Source organism: Ipomoea triloba, chromosome 10, assembly GCF_003576645.1.
Source record: "Ipomoea triloba cultivar NCNSP0323 chromosome 10, ASM357664v1".
NCBI lineage: Eukaryota > Viridiplantae > Streptophyta > Magnoliopsida > Solanales > Convolvulaceae > Ipomoea > Ipomoea triloba.
In genome coordinates, this window is record NC_044925.1 from 24645849 (window position 1) to 24646366 (window position 518).

Below are 518 nucleotides of genomic sequence, written 5' to 3' on the forward strand. Positions count from 1 at the left end.
GGTCGCCGGTGGTGGATGGTTTTGTGTTGTTTGCCGGAACTTCGCCGGACGATCGCCGGAGTTGGCCGGAATTTTTGGTGACCTGCAATTATAGGTCACAAATAGGTTAAAGGGTCTATTTGCCCCAAAATAACAAGTTCGAGGGCCTAATTGCACAATTGATTATAGTTTGAGGGTCTATTTGACCCTTATCCCAATATTTTTTGATTCTTAAATCTTCTAAGAACTTTATTATTTTTATAAAATCTTGACGCTCATAAGATCTTGTTAAATTTAGATAAATTTGAGTTAACAATTTACAAAATAAATTTTCATAGCTTGTTATTTTTTTTTTGTCCCAGGTTAAAACACTATTAATATATATATATGCATATATATATATATATATATATATATATATATATATATATATATATATATATATATATATATATATATATATATATATATATATATATATATATATATATATATATATATATATATATATATATATATATATATATATATATATATAT